Here is a 22,677-nt window from a genome sequence, read left to right on the forward strand (position 1 = left end):
CAGCGTTTTATTTTCTGCAGCATTTTTTTTTTTTTAACTCTGACTCATTTAAGAGTCAGTCAGCAAAAAAGGCAGCAAAAAAGCAGGCATAAAAAGGTTTGAGTATTTGATGCAGATTTGCACCAAAAATGATGTAGAATTGGCAAAGGAAATGATGTCGGGCAGAGAAAATGTGTGCAGGCGTCTGCGTTTGTGTGTACCCATGCGACAACAGCCCACAGTGATTGTATTTGGGCCTCGCCTGAAGGGAATACCACTCCCATCCGGCTATGTCTGCTGTCACATATAACAGACAGCATGAGCCGATGATGGGAGAATAGTCTCATCATCCTGCACCTGCATTCAATTGTAAAATAAAAAAAAAAAAAAAAACATTTACGTAATTACTTACATACTCACCAAACACTAATTAAGCCCTGACTCCCGCGTCTCCTGCAAGCAATCAAATCTAATTAACCAACATATACTCCTTGTCCGCCATAGTCCACTTAACACCGAGTGGCCCACGGAAATCTCACGTGAGATGTGACCACTCTACCCGGCCTGCAGCGATACATTGTGGGAGCGATTACCTCCTGTCAGTGTGTCACTGCGCCGCCTTGAGAATTCACTGGAGATCATCAGATAATCAGCTCCGGTTCTCACAGAGTGGTGCCGTAAGCGAGAGCATCGGAGCTGATGAACGGCGGTAAACTCTCACGGCAGAGAGATGAACTGCGGTAAACTACACTACTTCCTCTGGTTGATCTGTGAAGTTTATGTCTTGGCCGACAATTCATGATTTAAAAGGGGTTGACTCAAAATTGTGAGTTATCCCCTATCCACAGTATAGAAAGCATCTCACTGCTGGTTCCCACATCGAGCCTAAGAGGGGTGAACGGATTGGAGATCAAATCTGCTCCCACTGCTCCATTGTCATATAAGTCACCCTACACACTGGGGAAATTTAACATATACTTCTTGTTGGGAATCGGACTAATTCTGACTTACTCGGAATGATCGCAAATCTGGTCCTCCTCTACCGGTGGTATACAAAACACTTTAAACTATAAGGTGCTGTCCAGATGGTACCTGACCCCCCCACAGGAGTGGCCAAAGCAGTTCCTGGCTACTCCCCCAATTGCTTCAGAGGCTGCAATTCTATCAGAAATACAGTGAGTACGGAAAGTATTCAGACCCCTTTAAATTTTTCACTCTTTCATTGCAGCCATTTGGTTAACTCAAAAAAGTTCATTTTTTTTCTCATTAATGTACACTCTGCAACCCATCTTGACTGAAAAAAAAACAAATGTAGAATTTTTGGCAAACTTATTAAAAAAGACAAACTGAAATCTTACATGGTCAATGGTCATAAGCATCCAGATCCTTTGCTCAGACACTCATATTTAAGTCACATGCTGTCCATTTCCTTGTGATCCTCCTTGAGTCCAGCTGTGTTAAAAAAAAACTGATAGGACTTGATTTGTAAAGGCACACACCTGTCTATATAAGACCTTACAGCTCACAGTCCATGTCAAACCAACTGAGAATCATGAGGTCAAAGGAACTGGCCAAGGAGCTCAGAGACAGAATTGTGGCAAGGCACAGATCTGGCCAAGGTTACAAAACAATTTCTGCAGTACTCAAGGTTCCTAAAAGCACAGTGGCCTCCATAATCCTTAAATGGAAGACGTTTGGGACCACAAGAAGTCTTCCTAGACGTGGCCGTCCAGCCAAACTGAGCAATCGTGGGAGAAGAAGAGTCTTGGTGACAGAGGTAAAGAAGAACCCCAAGATCACTGTGGCTGCGCTCCAGTAAGGAGATGGGAGAAAGTTCCACAAAGTCAACTATCACTGCAGCCCTCCACCAGTCGGGTCTTTATGGCAGAGTGGCTCGACGGAAGCCTCTCCTCAGTGCAAGACAAATGAAAGACCACAGAGTTTTCTAAAAAAAACAAAAAAGAAAAAACATATGAAGGACTCCCAGACTAAGAAAAGTAAGATTCTCTGGTCTGATGAGACAAAGATAGACCTTTGTGGTGATAATTCTAAGCGGTATGTGTGGTGAAAACCAGGCACTGCTCATCACCTGCCCAATACAATCCCAACAGTGAAACATGGTGGTGGCAGCATCATGCTATGGGGGTGTTTTTTAAGCTGCAGGGACAGGACGACTGGTTGAAATTGAAGGAAACATGAATGTGGTCAAGTACAAAGATTTCCTGGATGAAAACCTCTTCAAGAGTGCTCTGGACCTCATACTTGGCCAAATGTTCACCTTCCAACAAGACAATGACCCTAAGCATAAAGCTAAAATAAGCACAAAGCTAAAATAACAAAGGAGTGGCTTCAGAACAACTCTGTGACCATTCTTGAGTGGCCCAGCCAGAGCCTTGAGCTAAACCCAATTGAGCATCTCTGGAAAGACCTGAAAATGGCTGTCCACCAACGTTCACCATCCAACCTGATGGAACTGGAGAGGAAGAATGGCAGAGGATCCCCAAATCCGGGTGTGAAAAACTTGTTGCATCATTCCCAAGTAGACTCATGGCTGTACTAGCTCATAAGGTGCTTCTACTCAATACGAAGCAAAGGGTCTGAATACTTATGACCATGTGATATTTCAGTTTTTCTTTAATTTGCAAAAATGTCTACATTTGTTTTTTTCAGTCAAGATGGGGTGCAGAGTGTACATTAATAAGAAAAATAATGAACTTTTTTGAATTTACCAAATGGCTGCAATGAAACAAAGAGTGAAAAATTTAAAGGGGTCTGAATACTTTCTGTACCCACTGTATGTATCACATATGGTGGCTATGCCCCACAGCTCGTAAATTCCGGATCAGTGAATAGTTTCTAATTCTCACAGTCATCAATATCACTCTTAAAAAGAATCCATGGGAAGCCCTACTGAATTGGCGAATCCCTAGTATTCCAGGCTCTCATCTCTCATATCTTTAGCAGCTAAACCAAACTATAGCTTCAGTCTGGGAGTAAACAAGCCTTGACTTTTTGGAAGTTAAAAGATGCCTTTCAAGGTACATAATGAAAAATTGACAGCCTTACTCACGGATAAGTCCATAAGTTTGGTAATTCGGCTTCCCTTGGCGGAATAAACCAACAACACCCATTCGCCACTCCTCCATCCCATCTAAACAGCTCGGCTGTCCCCGACTCTCCCGGTGAAACCTAGTAATTGTGAACCTAACAAATATCCCTACTTGGGCTCCCCTCCCTTGCCCTCCTTCCTTTCCTGCCTCCTTTCCTGATATGCCAGTCTTATTATACCTTCGTAAGCTAAAGTTTTATATTAAAATGTTGACTTGTATTATATGTTAAAATTGTTAATAAAAAAAATTGTTTAAATCGGCTCCAACCATGATATACGCGACTGCTGGAAATGGGGGAATTCAGAGCTCAGTTCCCTCCGGCATTCACACAGATCTGCCCCCCAGTGATCAGAAAACCAGTATAGATTGCGGAGCCTAGTCCGAGATTCCAGTGACCGGATGCACATCCAAAATTTGACATAAACATTTTTAAAGGGAACCGGCCATGTCCTTTGTATCACGTTTTTTCTCATTAAAATCTCCGCTGTAATCCTCAATTTTTTTTTTTTTAAAAATCACTTTATCTAGGTATATCTTACCTGCTCTTTTAGTTATAGGGGTGTACTTATTTGTATTCAGTCATGCTCGTCCTCGCCGACACAGTTTGAAATGTTCCCAGGGTTGCGCCGATGTCACTATATTTCCCGTACTTGCGCAGTGTTTACTATTTTGCAGCGTGTGCACAGTGTGTATTAGGGGAGCAACGCTTGCGCAATATGCCTGGCAGCGCCGGCGTACAGCCTCCTCTAAGCAGGGACTCACCCGCACCGTAGGGACCGCTGGGGACAAGAACAGATGGAAAATAAAGATGCACAGGACCTGAATGTAGAAGTTTAGCAAGCCGGCACAGGACCTACGGTCATGTGAACGGTCAGGTGACTGCAAGGGGGCGGGGCTTAGCGTCCTGCTTTCAAAGAAGGTAGAAAACTCAAAGTCGGGCAAAGCGGGGTCATGCACAGTACAGGCAAGCGAGGTACAGGAGGGATAAACAGACGGGAGGTCAGACAAAGCCAAAGGTCGTACACAAGATATCAGTAAAGTACCAGGGATGAGACAGAACGGATAGTCAGGGCCAATCAGAGATCAAAACCAAACAGACGTAGAAGGTACCAGGCAGAATCCAAAGCAATATCCAGAGAACAGACCGAGTCGTACACAGAGAATCAAGCAACCAGAACACAGCACTAACACACTCAGGGGTCACCACACAATGCCAAGGGCAAGAGTATAACTGACAGGGATGGGAGCGTCCTGAGGCTATAAGAAGCCTTCCCAGAACCAATGAGAGGCCACCATAATAGGTCCCAGGTGTGCTGGTGAGAGTCTGCACTGAGGTCAGAACATTAACCCCAGAAGTGCCGGTCACCCAGCACTGGTATCATGACAATGCCATTGCTGACACGTTTGCACAATGTCCACAAGCGATCCGCGTGTGCGCACTGAAGCTGGTTTTAGTCATGAGCTTCACTGACTGAGTGCGCATGCGCCGGAGCCACTGCACTCCTCACAGACATCAGTAGACTGACGCGCAGCGGCTGTGGTGCACAGTCAGTGAAGCTGGGAACTAAAACCAGCTTCAGTGCGCTCACTCAGGTAGCCGCTCGTCACATGCACAGATCGTCGATGGAAAATGCACAAGAACGGGTCAGCAATTACATAATGCGCAAGCACAGCTCCCCCATTACACACTGCGCGGGATATACTGTGACATTGGCGCAACCCCGGGAACAAGCCTGACAGAAAGCAATGAAGCAAACCCCTATGACTAAACGAGCAGGTAAGATATAACTGTGTACAGTGGGTTTTTTCTTTGTAAAGATTAAAGTGGCGATTTTAATGGTGAAAACCGCGTTAGTGATGCACATTGCGTCGCTAACAACGCACTGGGGACACTTCACAAGCTACAAAGGACAAGTCAGGCTCCCTTTAATGACATCAACTAACAACGAGAAAGGGGGGAAAAAAAAAAAAAAAAAACAAGCAACTCATCCCAAAGAATCCGAACTCTCCAGTGAGTGACAAATTTTACCCCGTAGCGAGCGAACCAAATTTTTCAAATCTGTCCAGCGTCACTTTAGGTGGTAATAACACTGGAATGCTTCAACATATCCCAGTGAATTTTTGTCAAGCGTCACAAAAAAACAAAAATTAATGATTTTTAAACTTTGAATGATTAGTGATGAGCGAACGTGCTTCGATAAGGTGTTATCCGATGCTTGTGTGCTAATAATATGTCCGGGTCCCCGCGCCTGCATGTCTCGTGGCTGTCAAGCAGCTGCGAGACATACGGGCGCTGGAACCTACTCTTCGAGCACACAGAAGACACTCGGTTAGCACCCGAGCTCGGTCGGATAACGTTCGCTCATCACTAATCATTATCCTTTTATACCAGACAGTCACAGCACATAAAATAGTCAATAAATAACATCTTCCTCATCTCAGCATTACATCAGCACTATATATAAATATCATTGTATTTTGATGGAATGTTAAAAGGTTTAAAGTTGTAGCATCAATTTTTCACTTTTTTCAAGGAAATTTACACAACTTTTCTTAGAGGTGACTTTAGAGGTCCTATATATTGGAAAACCCCCTCAAAGTAAGACAGCTTTAAAAACAGCGCCCCTCAACGTATCCCAAACTCCTGTCAAGTCGTTTGCTACCCTTTCAGGAATTAATACAAAGTGACATGAAGAGACAGAAAATGGTTGCTTTTTTACCACCTAAACGTTGTTAACTTCTGAACAGGGCACTAGGGCACCCTTGAAGGCTGATGTTTGGGAACGAATTGCCAAGGTAATCATCAGCGCCACATAATCATTAGCGCACACTGCCAATAGGGTTGAAGAGCGATGCCACACATTTAACCGTCTACATGCCGAAGTCACTATTGACAACAGCATCTAAGGGGTTAAAAAGCCATCATCGGAGCCAACACCAATCGCGGATGATCGGCTATAGCGTACAGCTGTCACCTGCTGCATTTTTACCTTTCAGGGGACTATATTGTCCGCTATGTGAGGTCGGTAAAAAGACTGAACGCACGTAGCAATAAGGTAGTGAGCACACAGTCATTTCATCTCTGGAAGCTACAGAAGAGCGTGATCACCTGTACACCGCTATCCAGTATAACATACCGCACACTCATGGCGGCCTGCGGGTGATGGAGGCGACTGAACGCCATCCGTCAGACACATGTCAGAGGTCACTGCAGCCGTCTGAACAGGGCCTGAGCCAAGAAGGAGAAGAGCACAGCCACAGAAGGAGCAGCGACACTAGGGGGCACTAGAGAGAGAAAGCAAAGGGACAACACCAGGCTTCATTATAGTGTCAATTTGAAACCTTGATGACTCATTTGTGGCGCTGTAATATTCCTATCAACACCCCGGTTTCTCTTCTGACACCTTCACTATCAGCAGATGCTCAGCCTGGCTAGTGAGCTAAGAAGACAGAACTGAAAGCGTCCTCCCTCCTCCCCAACAACCAGCTGAAGGTGAAAGCAGTAGAGGAGGAGGCCGGAGACATGGCTGCCTACAAGATCACACACCTCCAGCCGCATCACTATGGAAACAACTAGGTAACAGGAAAGCATGCAGGGGCCTTGTCAGCAGACCTCCTGAACACTAGGGGGCGGCGCATGACGTCACGGGGCACTGACAGACGGGCCCTCACCTTCACGCACGGCTGCAGTGGACGCCCCGCCCCCTCACCTATGTCCAAATAATGAGGGCGGGTCGGAGTGACGCAGGGATAGCCACGCCCCCTGAACTGTCCTAACTGCGCCAGAGAGGCCTGCACGGGCGGTGACCTCTGTGTAACGGACAGGGACGTCGGCGCATCTACCGCCCAACCATACAGGCCGGTCTTCCGCGTACCCGCCACTAATCGCAGCTAACACTGCGTTAAACAGCTGTTAAAACCAAGGAGCGAGTCGTACCTATACAGGGATGCCGGCAGATGACTTGCTGGCCTTCAGTGCGAACCCCGGAGAGGAGAGCAGGACACGCCAGCCGGTGAACGAGAGGCGGCAGCTCCCAGACGCTTCCGCGTGTCAGCTTCACTGCTTGTTTTCGTTCTCGGTCTCGCCAGGCTTCGTCACTTCCGGTTCCCATGATGGCGGAGGTGTCAGCTGACTGGAATTCCTGGGGCAGAGGCGGCTGTGATCCGCTGACGTCGTCAGGAGGAGGAGCCGCCGCTCACTGCCATGGACACGGGGAAACAAACCCGCACTCAGCCATTGTTTCCACACTGAGCAATGTCCGGGGCTGTGTGCTGCCCATCTGTGAGCGCCTCTGCCCATATGTGATAAATGCTGCCCCTCTGTGAGCGCCTCTGCCCATATGTGATAAGTGCTGCCCCTCTGTGAGCGCCTCTTCCCATATGTGATAAGTGCTGCCCCTCTGTGAGCGCCTCTTCCCATATGTGATAAGTGCTGCCCCTCTGTGAGCGCCTCTTCCCATATGTGATAAGTGCTGCCCCTCTGTGAGCGCCTCTTCCCATATGTGATAAGTGCTGCTCCTCTGTGAGCGCCTCTGCCCATATGTGATAAATGCTGCCCCTCTGTGAGCGCCTCTGCCCATATGTGATAAATGCTGCCCCTCTGTGAGCGCCTCTGCCCATATGTGATAAGTGCTGCTCCTCTGTGAGCGCCTCTGCCCATATGTGATAAATGCTGCCCCTCTGTGAGCGCCTCTGCCCATATGTGATAAGTGCTGCTCCTCTGTGAGCGCCTCTGCCCATATGTGATAAGTGCTGCCCATCTGTGAGCGCCTCTGCCCATATGTGATAAATGCTGCCCCTCTGTGAGCGCCTCTGCCCATATGTGATAAGTGCTGCTCCTCTGTGAGCGCATCTGCCCATATGTGATAAGTGCTGCTCCTCTGTGAGCGCCTCTGCCCATATGTGATAAGCGCTGCCCCTCTGTGAGCGCATCTGCCCATATGTGATAAGCGCTGCCCCTCTGTGAGCACCTCTTCCCATATGTGATAAATGCTGCCCCTCTGTGAGCGCCTCTGCCCATATGTGATAAGTGCTGCCCCTCTGTGAGCGCCTCTTCCCATATGTGATAAGTGCTGCCCCTCTGTGAGCGCCTCTTCCCATATGTGATAAGTGCTGCCCATCTGTGAGCGCCTCTGCCCATATGTGATAAGTGCTGCTCCTCTGTGAGCGCCTCTGCCCATATGTGATAAATGCTGCCCCTCTGTGAGCGCCTCTGCCCATATGTGATAAGTGCTGCTCCTCTGTGAGCGCCTCTGCCCATATGTGATAAATGCTGCCCCTCTGTGAGCGCATCTGCCCATATGTGATAAGTGCTGCTCCTCTGTGAGCGCCTCTGCCCATATGTGATAAGTGCTGCCCATCTGTGAGCGCCTCTACCCATATGTGATAAATGCTGCCCCTCTGTGAGCGCCTCTGCCCATATGTGATAAGTGCTGCTCCTCTGTGAGCGCATCTGCCCATATGTGATAAGTGCTGCTCCTCTGTGAGCGCCTCTGCCCATATGTGATAAGTGCTGCCCATCTGTGAGCGCCTCTGCCCATATGTGATAAGCGCTGCCCCTCTGTGAGCGCATCTGCCCATATGTGATAAGCGCTGCCCCTCTGTGAGCACCTCTTCCCATATGTGATAAGTGCTGCCCCTCTGTGAGCGCCTCTGCCCATATGTGATAAGTGCTGCCCATCTGTGAGCGCCTCTGCCCATATGTGATAAGCGCTGCCCCTCTGTGAGCGCCTCTGCCCATATGTGATAAATGCTGCCCCTCTGTGAGCGCCTCTGCCTATATGTGATAAGTGCTGCCCCTCTGTGAGCGCCTCTGCCCATATGTGATAAGTGCTGCCCCTCTGTGAGCGCCTCTTCCCATATGTGATAAGTGCTGCCCCTCTGTGAGCGCCTCTTCCCATATGTGATAAGTGCTGCCCATCTGTGAGCGCATCTGCCCATATGTGATAAGTGCTGCTCCTCTGTGAGCGCCTCTGCCCATATGTGATAAATGCTGCCCCTCTGTGAGCGCCTCTGCCCATATGTGATAAGTGCTGCTCCTCTGTGAGCGCCTCTGCCCATATGTGATAAATGCTGCCCCTCTGTGAGCGCATCTGCCCATATGTGATAAGTGCTGCTCCTCTGTGAGCGCCTCTGCCCATATGTGATAAGTGCTGCCCATCTGTGAGCGCCTCTGCCCATATGTGATAAATGCTGCCCCTCTGTGAGCGCCTCTGCCCATATGTGATAAGTGCTGCTCCTCTGTGAGCGCATCTGCCCATATGTGATAAGTGCTGCTCCTCTGTGAGCGCCTCTGCCCATATGTGATAAGTGCTTCCCATCTGTGAGCGCCTCTGCCCATATGTGATAAGTGCTGCCCATCTGTGAGCGCCTCTGCCCATATGTGATAAGTGCTGCCCCTCTGTGAGCGCCTCTGCCCATATGTGATAAGTGCTGCTCCTCTGTGAGCGCATCTGCCCATATGTGATAAGTGCTGCTCCTCTGTGAGCGCCTCTGCCCATATGTGATAAGTGCTGCCCATCTGTGAGCGCCTCTGCCCATATGTGATAAGTGCTGCTCCTCTGTGAGCGCCTCTGCCCATATGTGATAAGTGCTGCCCATCTGTGAGCGCCTCTGCCCATATGTGATAAGTGCTGCCCCTCTGTGAGCGCCTCTGCCCATATGTGATAAGTGCTGCCCATCTGTGAGCGCCTCTGCCCATATGTGATAAGCGCTGCCCCTCTGTGAGCGCCTCTGCCCATATGTGATAAATGCTGCCCCCTGTGAGCGCCTCTGCCCATATGTGATAAGTGCTGCCCCTCTGTGAGCGCTTCTGCCAATATGTGATAAGTGCTGCCCCTCTGTGAGCGCCTCTGCCCATATGTGATAAGCGCTGCCCCTCTGTGAGCGCCTCTGCCCATATGTGATAAGTGCTGCCCCTCTGTGAGCGCCTCTGCCCATATGTGATAAATGCTGCCCCTCTGTGAGCGCCTCTGCCCATATATGATAAGTGCTGCCCCTCTGTCAGCGCCTCTGCCCATATGTGATAAATGCTGCCCCTCTGTGAGCGCCTCTGCCCATATGTGATAAGTGCTGCCCCTCTGTGAGCGCCTCTGCCTATATGTGATAAGTGCTGCCCCTCTGTGAGTGCCTCTGCCCATATGTGATAAATGCTGCCCCTCTGTGAGCGCCTCTGCCCATATGTGATAAGTGCTGCCCCTCTGTGAGCGCCTCTGCCCATATGTGATAAGTGCTGCCCATCTGTGAGCGCATCTGCCCATATGTGATAAGTGCTGCTCCTCTGTGAGCGCCTCTGCCCATATGTGATAAATGCTGCCCCTCTGTGAGCGCCTCTGCCCATATGTGATAAGTGCTGCTCCTCTGTGAGCGCCTCTGCCCATATGTGATAAATGCTGCCCCTCTGTGAGCGCCTCTGCCCATATGTGATAAATGCTGCTCCTCTGTGAGCGCATCTGCCCATATGTGATAAGTGCTGCTCCTCTGTGAGCGCCTCTGCCCATATGTGATAAGTGCTGCCCATCTGTGAGCGCCTCTGCCCATATGTGATAAATGCTGCCCCTCTGTGAGCGCCTCTGCCCATATGTGATAAGTGCTGCTCCTCTGTGAGCACATCTGCCCATATGTGATAAGTGCTGCTCCTCTGTGAGCGCCTCTGCCCATATGTGATACGTGCTGCCCATCTGTGAGCGCCTCTGCCCATATGTGATAAGTGCTGCCCCTCTGTGAGCGCCTCTGCCCATATGTGATAAGTGCTGCCCATCTGTGAGCGCCTCTGCCCATATGTGATAAGCGCTGCCCCTCTGTGAGCGCCTCTGCCCATATGTGATAAATGCTGCCCCTCTGTGAGCGCCTCTGCCCATATGTGATAAGTGCTGCCCCTCTGTGAGCGCTTCTGCCAATATGTGATAAGTGCTGCCCCTCTGTGAGCGCCTCTGCCCATATGTGATAAGCGCTGCCCCTCTGTGAGCGCCTCTGCCCATATGTGATAAGTGCTGCCCCTCTGTGAGCACCTCTGCCCATATGTGATAAGTGCTGCCCCTCTGTGAGCGCCTCTGCCCATATGTGATAAGTGCTGCCCCTCTGTGAGCGCCTCTGCCCATATGTGATAAGTGCTGCCCCTCTGTGAGTGCCTCTGCCCATATGTGATAAGTGCTGCCCCTCTGTGAGCGCTTCTGCCCATGTGTGATAAGTGCTGCCCCTCTGTGAGCGCCTCTGCCCATATGTGATAAATGCTACCCCTCTGTGAGCGCCTCTGCCCATATGTGATAAGTGCTGCCCCTCTGTGAGCGCCTCTGCCCATATGTGATAAGTGCTGCCCCTCTGTGAGCGCCTCTGCCCATATGTGATAAGTGCTGCCCCTCTGTGAGCGCCTCTGCCCATATGTGATAAGTAGCATAGTAACATAGTTATTAAGGTTGAAGGGAGACTTTAAGTCCATCTAGTTCAACCCATATCCTGTCCTAACTTGCCCTAACATGTTGATCCAGAGGAAGGCAAAAAAAACCCATGTGTTAAACAGTAAGCTTCACATTGGGGAAAAAAATTCCTTCCCGATTCCACATACGGCAATCAGACTAGCTCCCTGGATCAACGCAATATTAACCCCTTCACCCCCAAGGGTGGTTTGCACGTTCATGACCGAGCCAATTTTTACAATTCTGACCACTGTCCCTTTATGAGGTTATAACTCTGGAACGCTTCAACGGATCTAGGCGATTCTGAGATTGTTTTCTCGTAACATATTGTACTTCACTTTAGTGGTAAAAAATTTTCGCTATAACTTGCGTTTATTTATGAAAAAAACAGAAATATGGCAAAAATTTTGAAAATTTTGCAATTTTCAAACTTTGAATTTGTATGCCCTTAAAACAGAGAAAGATGTGACACAAAATAGTTACTAAATAACATTTCCCACATGTCTACTTTACATCAGCACAATTTTGGAAACAAAATTTTTTTTTATTAGAAAGTTATAAGGGTTAAAAGTTGACCAGCGATTTCTCATTTTTACAACAAAACTTACAAAACCATTTTTTTTAGGGACCACCTCACATTTGAAGTCACTTTGAGGGGTCTATATGGCAGAAAATACCCAAAAGTGACACCAGTCTAAAAACTGCACCCCTGAAGCTACTCAAAACTACATTCAAGAAGATTATTAACCCTTCAGGTGCTTCACAGGAGCAGAAGCAACGTGGAAGGAAAAAATGAACATTTAACTTTTTAGTCACAAAAATAATATTTTAGCAACAATTTTTTTATTTTCCCAAGGGTAACAGGAGAAATTGGACCCCAAAAGTTGTTGTCAAATTTGTCCTGAGTACGCTGATACCCAATATGTGGGGGGGAACCACTGTTTAGGCACATGGCAGGGCTCAGAAGGGAAGGAGCCCCGTTTGACTTTTTCAACCTAAAATTGGCTGGAATTGAGATCGGACACCATGTCGCGTTTGACGAGTGTCTGATGTGCCTAAACAGTGGAAACCCCCCACAAGTGACCCCATTTTGGAAACTAGACCCCCTAAGGAACTTCTCTAGATGTGTGGTGACCATTTTGAACCCCCAAGGGCTTCACAGAAGTTTATAACGCCCGGGCGTGAAAATAAAAAATCATATTTTTTCCACAAACATGATCATTTAGTCCCCAATATTTTGTTTTCCCAAGGGTAACAGGAGAAATTGGACCCCAAAGGTTGTTGTCAAATTTGTCCTGAGTACGCTGATACCCAATATGTGGGGGGGAACCACTGTTTGGGCACATGGCAGGACTCAGAAGGGAAGGAGCCCCGTTTGACTTTTTCAACCTAAAATTGGCTGAAATTGAGATCGGACGTCATGCTGCGTTGGACGAGCGTCTGATGTGCCTAAACAGTGGAAACCCCCCACAAGTGACCCCATTTTGGAAACTAGACCCCCTAAGGAACTTATCTAGATGTGTGGTGACCACTTTGAACCCCCAAGTGTTTCACTAAAGATTATAATGCCCAGGCGTGAAAATGTAAAATCCTGTTTTGTTCCCACATAAATGATCATTTAGTCCCCAATTTTTAATTTTCCCAAGAGTAACAGGAGAAATTGGACACCAAAAGTTGTTGTCCAATTTGTCCTGAGTACCCTGATACCCCACATGTGGGAGAAAACTACTGTTTGGGCACACGTCAGGGATCGAAAGGGAAGTAATGACGTTTTGGAAAGCAGACTTTGATGGAATGGTCTGCGGGCGTCATGTTCCATTTGCAGAGCCCTTGATGTTCCTAAACAGTAGAAACCCCCCATAAGTGACCCCATTTTGGAAACTAGACCCCCTAAGGAACTTATCTAGATGTGTGGTGACCACTTTGAACCCCCAAGTGTTTCACTAAAGATTATAATGCCCAGGCGTGAAAATATAAAATCCTGTTTTGTTCCCACATAAATGATCATTTAGTCCCCAATTTTTAATTTTCCCAAGAGTAACAGGAGAAATTGGACCCCAAAAGTCGTTGTCCAATTTGTCCTGGGTACTCTGGTACCCCACATGTGGGAAAAAACTGTTTAGGCACACGTCGGGGCTCGAAAGGGAAGTAGTGTTGTTTTGGAATGCAGACTTTGATGGTCTGCTGGCGTCATGTTCCATTTGCAGAGTCCCTGATGTGCCTAAACAGGAAAAAAAACCCACATATGACATCATTTTGGATACTAGACCCCCAAAGAACAAATCTAGATGTGCCCCCAACTAATCTAATGTAAATTAGTAGTGCATGGAGGTGTGGTACAATTTGAAGCAATCCTTCATGCACAGGCCAGGTTTTTCGGGGCAGGTGTCGCATTGATAAATGGTGTCCCTGCATATTCCTTTTTTGTAACACACTCGACACCTTTTTTGCGGCTTACCTTTTTTTGGGGTTCGCGGGACCACCCCCGGAAAATGCTGACCTGGGACAATACGAGCACCTTCAGTTCCTGAAGTACTGGGGCCCGCTCCTTCCTGAGCGCCAAACATCATGGCCTTAACCACTACCTCCTGGAAATGAAGGTATGACGTATCGCTGGGGCATGCATATTGTGACAGTAGGAATGCGTTGAGCATTGCCATTTGGACGATGTGCACGGCCAGCCTTTTGTACCACACCTTGGCCTTCCTCAATGCATTGTACGGTTGGAGGAGTTGATCGGAGAGATCAACTCTCCCCATGTTTTTGTTGTACCCCACTACACATGTCGGTTTGCGGACCTGTGTAGAGGTACCCTGTACAGTGCAGAGGGTACTGCCATCACCGTGTATGGTGGTCAAGAGATGGACATCTCTCTTGTACTTGACCATCAGCAGGTGGTCGCTACATTGGGCTCTGCTCTCACCTTTTCGGAGCATCTGCCCAAGTAGCATCTTCGGGAGGCCTCTCTGATTTTTGCGGACAGTACCGCAGGCTGCGGTACGTCGCTCAGAGAGGGATTTGTAGAGTGGGATGCTGGTATAAAAGTTATCAGTGTAGAGGTGATAACCTTTATCCAGCAGTGGGTGCACCAAATCCCACACAATTTTCCCACTCACTCCCAGGAAAGGAGGACACTCAGGGGGTTCAATCCGGGTGTCCTTCCCTTTGTAAACTCTAAACTTGTGGGTGTACCCTGAGGTACTCTCACACAACTTATAGAGTTTGATTCCGTACCTGGCCCTCTTACTGGGCAGGTATTGACGGAATCGCAGCCTTCCCTTGAAGTGAACCAAGGACTCATCCACGCAGATGTCCCTTTGGGGCACGTACACTTCAGCAAACTTTTTGTTGAAGTGTTCGATGACCGGCCGAACTTTGAACAGACGGTCAAAGTTGGGGTCATCTCGTGCGAGACACTCTGCATTATCAGTATAATGCAGAAACTTGTGGATGGCCTCAAAACGCGTCCGGGCCATGACCATTCGGAACACTTGAGTGTTGTATAAAATATCAACACTCCAATATTGCCGAATTTCCGGCTTCTTCAGTATCCCCATATGGAGGACCAGGCCCCAAAACTGCGTCATTTCAACTGCGTCTACAGGAGACCATTTTGAAAATGTTGAACGCGGGTTTTGCTCCAAAAATTGACGAGCGTACAAATTATTTTGCTCCACCATGAGGTTAACAAAATCCTCAGAGAAAAAGACTTTGAAAAAGTCAATTTCTGTGAGGCCGGTGGTGTCAAACTTGATTCCTGATTCTGCCACAAAATCAGGAATCAGTGGCTCGTAATTTTCAGGGGGCGAGGTCCATACGGGGGAGCACTGGGTCAGCTGTGGGCATGGTGGGCGCTGCCTCATCTTCTGTCCTGGAGCGTCTGCGTGGCGGTTCCACAGGACCCGAGGAGGAAGATGAGGAGGGGGAAGAGGAAGAAGAAGAGGATGAAGAATCCGAAAAATAAAGAAAAGTCAGATCGTCATCCAAATCGCTATCAGTGTCGGAAGCAAGTACAGCATATGCCTCCTCCACTGAATAGCGCTGTTGGGATGAATTTGATGACATTTTTGTGTAAATATGGTGATTGGGTGTACACTTTATTGAAAACTGTATGTGTACGTGAGGGGGGGGTGAGTGGTGTAAACTTTCTGTAAAGAAAAAGCTGTGGAAAAAAGTCTAAAACAGCAGGCCCTAGCTGATAAGTGTCACTTATCAAAACTAGGCTGCTGTATGTGCGCACGGGGTGGCGCAAGGGGGGGGGGTGGTGGAAAAAAAAAAAAAGGAAAACGGCAGGCACAAACTCTGATAAGTGAACTGTGTCACTTATCCAAGTTTCGCAGCTGCGGGATGTGTGTACGGAGGGGCTAAGGAAAAAAAAGCGAGCTCAAGTGTTGATCGGTGAACTGCGTCACCAATCAACGCTCGGCGGCTGCGCACGGAGGTGGCGCAAAAGTGGGGTGGAGGGGGGTAAAAATAGGGAGAAGGGGGATGGGGGGATTGGGGTGGATGGAGAGAGATTGGGCAGGGATCAACAGTTAGGTGGCACAAAGGGGGGTGAAAAAAATGAAAAACGACAGGCACAAGCTTGGATAAGTGACGTGTGTCACTTATCCAACTTTTGCGGCTGCGGGATGTGTGTACGGAAGTGGCGCAAAGGGGGCTAAGGAAAAAAAAGCGAGCACGAGTGTTGATCGGTGAAGTGCGTCACCGATCAACGCTCGCCGGCTGCGCACGGAGGTGGCGCAAAAGTGGGGTGGAGGGGGGTAAAAATAGGGGGGATGGGGGGATTGGGGTGGATGAAGAGAGATTGGGCAGGGATCAACAGTTAGGGTTGTAGTTAGGTGGCACAAAGGGGTGTGAAAAAAATGAAAAACGGCAGGCACAAGCTTGGATAAGTGACGTGTGTCACTTATCCAACTTTTGCGGCTGCGGGATGTGTGTACGGAAGTGGCGCAAAGGGGGCTAAGGAAAAAAAAGCGAGCACGAGTGTTGATCGGTGAAGTGCGTCATCGATCAACGCTCGCCGGCTGCGCACGGAGGTGGCGCAAAAGTGGGGTGGAGGGGGGTAAAAGGGGGGTGAAGGGGGGTAAGAGGGGGGGTGGAGGGGGGATGAAGATAGATTGGGCAGGGGATCAGGGATCAATTAACACTTACAATTGTAGTTTCCTTTCTTCTTCTTTCTTCTGCAGGGATTGTGATGCTACAAGCTGTGGCACCACAATACCCAGCACAGGAGCTCTTGCTGCGTCCGACCTCTCTGCAGGAATCCTCAGCTAGAGTGAGGACCCCTGCAGACAGGTCAGAGGCAGGTCACAGAGCGGTCACATCGCTGCTGTGACCTGTCATTGGTGGGATCGAATGATTACATCGATCCCACCAATCTCTGATCTGCCTGGTGACCATGGCAACTGCCTAGAATCGGAGCTCACAGCTCCGATTACTAGGCAGGTCATGCCCAGGTCACCAGCAGGGCACAGAGCGGTCATATGGTGACCGCAGCTGTGCCCTGTGGTTGGCGCGATCGCCAATCTAATCGATCGCGCCAGCCAACTCCTGCAGGCCCTGCTGGGCCTGCATCAGGCTCCAGCCTAGGATCGGTGCTAATATAGCACCGATCCTGGCCGGTACTGGCAGGGCACAGCGGCGATATAGCGCCACTATGCACTGCGATTGGCGCGATCGATCAGATCGGCGATCGCACCAATCCGGGTGCTTTTTGCCGGTGCCTGGCGTTGCCAGGCACCGGCTCTAGGATCGAGTACATCGGTACTCGATCCCAGCCTAGGACATCATTGTTTCAGCCAAGCTGATTGGCTGAAACAATGAGAAACGCTGCGATTGGCTGTTCAGAATTGAACAGCCAATCACAGCGCCCGGGATGCCGACACCATCTTTTCTAAGGTGAGATGGCGTCGGAATTTTAATGCAATCACCGCAACTTTAGTCGCGGTATCGCATTAAAGGGCCCGACGTACTATCCCGTCCACGGTCATACGGGCCCGGGTACCGTCGACGGGATAGTACGTCGGATGTCAGAAAGGGGTTAAGGAAACTAGTGTATATACCCTGTAATACTATACTTTTCAAGAAAGGCATCCAGACCTTTCTTAAATTTTAGTAGGGAATCACTCATTACAACATCATATGGCAGAGAGTTCCATAGTCTCACTGCTCTTACAGTAAAGAATCTGCATCTGTGAGTATGCTTAAACCTTCTTTCCTCCAGACGTAGAGGATGCCCCCTTGTCCCCGTCACAGGTCTAAGAGTATAAAGATCATTAGAAAGGTCTTTGTATTGTCCCCGCATATATTTGTACATTGTAATAAGATCACCCCTAAGCCTTCGATTCTCCAAACTAAATAACCCCAAGTGTAATAACCTGTCTTGATATTGCAGACCCCCTAGTTCCCTAATAACCTTGGTCGCTCTTCTCTGCACCCGCTCCAGTTCAGCTATGTCTTTCTTATACACCGGAGACCAGAATTGTACACAGTATTCTAAGTGTGGTCGCACTAGTGACTTATATAGAGGTTAGATTATGTTCTCCTCATGAGCATCTATGCCTCTTTTAATGCATGACCACTAAATGTGAGTTTGTCTTCCACCCATACACCCAGGTCTTTTTCAGTGACAGTTTTTTGCCCAGTGTTTTACAATTAAGCACATAATTATACATCTTATGCATTCTACCCAAGTGCATGACCTTACATTTATCCCCATTAAAGCTCATTTGCCATTTAGCCCAAGCTTCTACTTTACATAAATCCTCCTATAATATAAAATTGTCCTCCTTTGTATTGATTACCCTGCAGAGTTTAGTGTCATCTGCAAATATTGAAATTCTACTCTCTATGCCCCCTACAAGGTCATTAATATATTAAAAAGAAGCAGGCCCAAAACTGACCCCTGTGGTTCCCCACTGCTAACCGTGACCCAGTCCGAGTGTGCTCCATTAATAACCACCCTTAGTTTCCTATCCCTGAGCCAGCTCTTAACCCACCTACACATATTTTCCCCTATCCCCATTGTTCTCATTTTATGTATCAACCTTTTGTGTGGCACCATATCAAAAGCTTTTGAAAAGTCCGTGTACACCATGTCCACTGCATTCCCTTGGTCCAGTCCGGAACTCACCTCTTCATAAAAGCTTATCATATTAGTCTGACAGGAACGGTCCCTCGTAAACCCGTGTTGATATTGGGTCATGAGGTTATTCTTCTCCAGATACTCCAGTATAGTATCTCTTAGAAAACTATCCAGGATTTTACCCACAGTTGAGGTTAAACTTACTGGCCTATAATTTCCAAGTTCAGTTTTTGTCCCCTTTTTGAATATTGGCACCACATTTGCTATATGCCAGTCCTGTGGTACAGACCCTGTTATTATGGAATCTTTAAAGATTAAAAATAATGGTCTATCTATGACTGTGCTTAATTCCTGCAGTACTCGGGGGTGTATCCCATCCGGGCCCGGGGATTTGTCAATTTTAGTGATTTTTAGACGCCGCCATACTTCCTGCTGGGTTAAGCAGGTGACATTTAATGGAGAATTTTTATCCCTGATCATGTTATCCGTCATGGGATTTTCTTGTGTAAATACTATTGAAAAAAAGTCATTTAGCATATTGGCCTTTTCCTCATCCACCATTTCACCCAGACTATTTTTAAGGGGACCAACACTATCATTTTTTAGTTTCTTACTATTTATGTAGTTAAAGAATATTTTGGGATTATTTTTACTTTCTATGGCAATGAGTCTCTCTGTCTCAATCGTTGCTGTCTTGATTTGCTTTTTACAGAATTTATTTAATCTTCTGTATTTAGTTAATGCCTCATCACTACCTACTTGCTTTAATTCTCTAAATGCTTTATTTTTGTCCCTTATTGCACCCCTTACAGCTCTATTTAGCCATAGTGGTTTCCTCCTATTTCTCGCATGTTTGTTCCCATACGGTATATATTGTGCACAGGTCCTATTCAGGATGCTAATAAACGTCTCCCATTTTCTTTGTGTATTTTTATGTCTCTGGATATCGTCCCAGTTAATTGCGCCAAGATCATCTCTCATCCGTTGGAAATTTTCTTTCCTGAAGTTTAGCGTCCATGTAACCCCTCTACTACACATCTTATTAAAGGATACATGAAAACTTATTAAAGGGAAGGTGCCGCAATTTTATATAACTTGCAAAAAAAGAGTAAGTAACAAAACATGTTGTTAAAGCAAATGTTGTACTAACTAGGATTTATGGTTTGTTTGTAATAATGTTTTAATGTAGCCACTGAGCGCTGACATCTTGATTTGCAGATCTGTGGAGGACTCATATAGTCTGCAAATATGGCCGTCCCTAGACATAGGAGACTGCGGTCAGCTCCCGACCCCACCATGCAGCCTCATTAGCAGGGAACTGGGCACGCCCCTGTGGGCTGCACCATTCACTGCTGTAGGTGTGGCTGGGCGCCATTTTACTGTAGCCCAGTGCTATCTGCTGAGCTCCACTTTCTGCACCGTGCTTCCTGCTCCACTGTCCTCCTGCTCTGTCTCCGCCTCCTCACTCACACACAGCCCCAGTGATCTCCTGTAATCTGACACCTTTGCTTTTATGGCTGTCTGAGGACAGTGACATATACAGCCCATAGTCTAGTGTATAATTGGGGGGGGGGGGGGGGGCTGGAAGTTTCACCAGTGTGGGCATATCTGTAATACTGTCTCCTGTGATACTGCCTGCTGAGCCGTGTATCTAATCCTCTCCTGTGTGATACTGACTGCTGAACCGTGTATCTAATCCTATCCTGTGTGATACTGACTGCTGAACCGTGTATCTAATCCTATCCTGTGTGATACTGACTGCTGAGCCGTGTATCTGATCCTATCCTGTGTGATACTGACTGCTGAGCCGTGTATCTAATCCTCCCCTGTGTGATACTGACTGCTGAGCCGTGTATCTAATCCTCTCCTGTGTGATACTGACTGTTGAACCGTGTATCTAATCCTCTCCTGTGTGATACTGACTGCTGAGCCGTGTATCTAATCCTATCCTGTGTAATACTGACTGCTGAGCCGTGTATCTAATCCTATCCTGTGTGATACTGACTGCTGAGCCGTGTATCTAATCCTATCCTGTGTGATACTGACTGTTGAACCGTGTATCTAATCCTCTCCTGTGTGATACTGACTGCTGAACCGTGTATCTAATCCTCTCCTGTGTGATACTGTCTGCTGAACCGTGTATCTAATCCTCTCCTGTGTGATACTGACTGCTGAACCGTGTATCTAATCCTCTCCTGTGTGATACTGTCTGCTGAGCCGTGTATCTAATCCTCCCCTGTGTGATACTGACTGCTGAGCCGTGTATCTAATCCTCTCCTGTGTGATACTGACTGCTGAGCCGTGTATCTAATCCTATCCTGTGTGATACTGACTGTTGAACCGTGTATCTAATCCTCTCCTGTGTGATACTGACTGCTGAGCCGTGTATCTAATCCTATCCTGTGTAATACTGACTGCTGAGCCGTGTATCTAATCCTATCCTGTGTGATACTGACTGCTGAGCCGTGTATCTAATCCTATCCTGTGTGATACTGACTGTTGAACCGTGTATCTAATCCTCTCTTGTGTGATACTGACTGCTGAACCGTGTATCTAATCCTCTCCTGTGTGATACTGTCTGCTGAGCCGTGTATCTAATCCTCTCCTGTGTGATACTGTCTGCTGAGCCGTGTATCTAATCCTCTCCTGTGTGATACTGTCTGCTGAGCCGTGTATCTAATCCTCTCCTGTGTGATACTGTCTGCTGAGCCGTGTACCTAATCCTCTCCTGTGTGATACTGACTGCTGAACCGTGTATCTCATCCTCTCCTGTGTGATACTGTCTGCTAAGCCGTGTATCTATTCCTATCCCGTGTGATACTGTCTGCTGAGCTGTGTATCTAATGCTTTCCTGTGTGATACTGTCTGCTGAGCCGTGTATCTAATTCTCTGCCGTGTGATACTGCTCTCCTGAAATACTCTGTGCTGCTGTCACCCTGCTGGTTTTATGTGTGATCTACATGGTGGTATTGTGTATGATCTATATGGCGGCATTGTGTGTGAAGTATATGGCGGTATTATTTGTGATCTGCTAAAAGGGGACCCATTCTAGGGTGGTTCTGGCTGAGCACATGCACACGGGTCAGGGGTGATAGGTGCAGTCAGGGGAGGGCTGGTGAGGCAGCTGAAGAGAGGGGTCTCATTTTTATCGTTACTGTATGGCTCCATTCCCCCCCAGCCTGCTTCCCAGTGTCACCCCGGACTGCGCCTGTCGCCTCGCTTTCACACATCGCCAGGACAGAATCTGAGGAGGGGAATGGGGTCTGTGCATGCAAAGTCTGGATCAGAACAAGCCATCAATCAGCAGAAATGTTTCCTGGATTTCTGTGCTGCTGTCTTCCTGCTCCTCCCCCATATATCTCCCTCTGTGCCCCCCATAGACAAGCGCACTGCTCTCCTGAAATACTCTGTGCTGCTGTCACCCTGCTTCCAGAATCCTTGCTGCCTGCCATCCTCGGTGACCGAAGACCCCATTCCTCTCAGATCCTGTCCTGGCGATGTGTGAAAGCGAGGCGACAGGGGCCTGATGTATGGTGGAAGGAGCAGGGTGACAGCAGCACAGAGTATTTCAGGAGAGCAGTGTGCTGGTCTGTGGGGGGCACCCTGTTCGGTGCCAGGGATTGTACATAGAGCGCTGTGTTTTATACACATGGATGGACCGTCTGCTTGTCTGCTCCACAGAAATCCAGGAAACATTTCTGCTGATTGATGACCTGTTCTGATCCAGACTTTACATGAAAAGACAGTCAGTAACTTTGCAGGCCCCATCAAAATGGCTGCTCACTGTGTTCCTAAATGTCATCCTCTCTTTTCCCTTAGCAAGCACCCAGTAGGGGAGGAGAGGAGTGACACCACCCCCATGTCAGCAGATTCCACCCATACAGTGTCCATTTTAGGGCATGATCATATATCAAAATCAAACATCATGGACACTGTACACCCATAATTACTGCAGGACAGTAATGTGAGCTAGTTGTACACTAGGTTTTTGTGCCAAACTTCAGTAGCTGCTCCCCCTAGTGTTAACAAGTGGAAATGCCAAACTTTTTAAAATTATTTTTCATATTTTACAAAATTAAAAACAAAT

At 47.9% G+C, this 22,677-nt stretch overlaps 1 protein-coding gene across 4 annotated transcripts in view; it reads right to left on the reverse strand.

Annotated features, from left to right (window-relative positions):
• The window catches only part of TAX1BP1 (Tax1 binding protein 1), a 188,044-nt gene extending 180,831 nt beyond the window's left edge, over positions 1-7,213 (reverse strand). For 2 of the 4 annotated variants that reach the window (XM_073581360.1, XM_073581358.1), the window contains exon 1: positions 7,027-7,213. The gene's annotated coding sequence lies outside the window, so the exon portion shown is untranslated. Of the gene's footprint in view, positions 1-6,761; positions 6,785-7,026 lie in introns of those variants that run through there. The other 2 variants (XM_073581361.1, XM_073581359.1) reach the window with 2 other exon arrangements.
• Positions 7,214-22,677: the final 15,464 nt, after the last annotated feature.

The sequence above is a fragment of the Dendrobates tinctorius genome, unplaced genomic scaffold (genome assembly GCF_039654945.1).
Source record: "Dendrobates tinctorius isolate UK_male_01 unplaced genomic scaffold, ASM3965494v1 ptg000070l, whole genome shotgun sequence".
Taxonomy (NCBI): Eukaryota; Metazoa; Chordata; class Amphibia; order Anura; family Dendrobatidae; genus Dendrobates; species Dendrobates tinctorius.